Source organism: Nicotiana attenuata, unplaced genomic scaffold (genome assembly GCF_001879085.1).
Source record: "Nicotiana attenuata strain UT unplaced genomic scaffold, NIATTr2, whole genome shotgun sequence".
NCBI lineage: Eukaryota > Viridiplantae > Streptophyta > Magnoliopsida > Solanales > Solanaceae > Nicotiana > Nicotiana attenuata.
In genome coordinates, this window is record NW_017670783.1 from 108,330 (window position 1) to 108,654 (window position 325).

Here is a 325-nt window from a genome sequence, read left to right on the forward strand (position 1 = left end):
AAGTCCCACATTGAGGGGTAAAGTGCTCCCTAACAAAGACGGACTCCAAACCCGAAACCTCTGGTTAAGGATAAATGAGTACTTACTGCTCCACCACAACCCTGATTGGTAAACCAAATTGTGTTTTTAATGGATATGTTAGCCATGAAAAGGATTTTTTAAAAATGCATCACGAAAGAATTTATGTGATCTAAACAATTTCGTGATAAAATAAAAGTCAATGGCCAATAGGCTATAAGCCTAACTGCTGACCAAATTTAAACCGATAACGACTTCCTACGGTAGACTGTACCTGAATTCACTAAGAAACGTATATTTTTAGCGG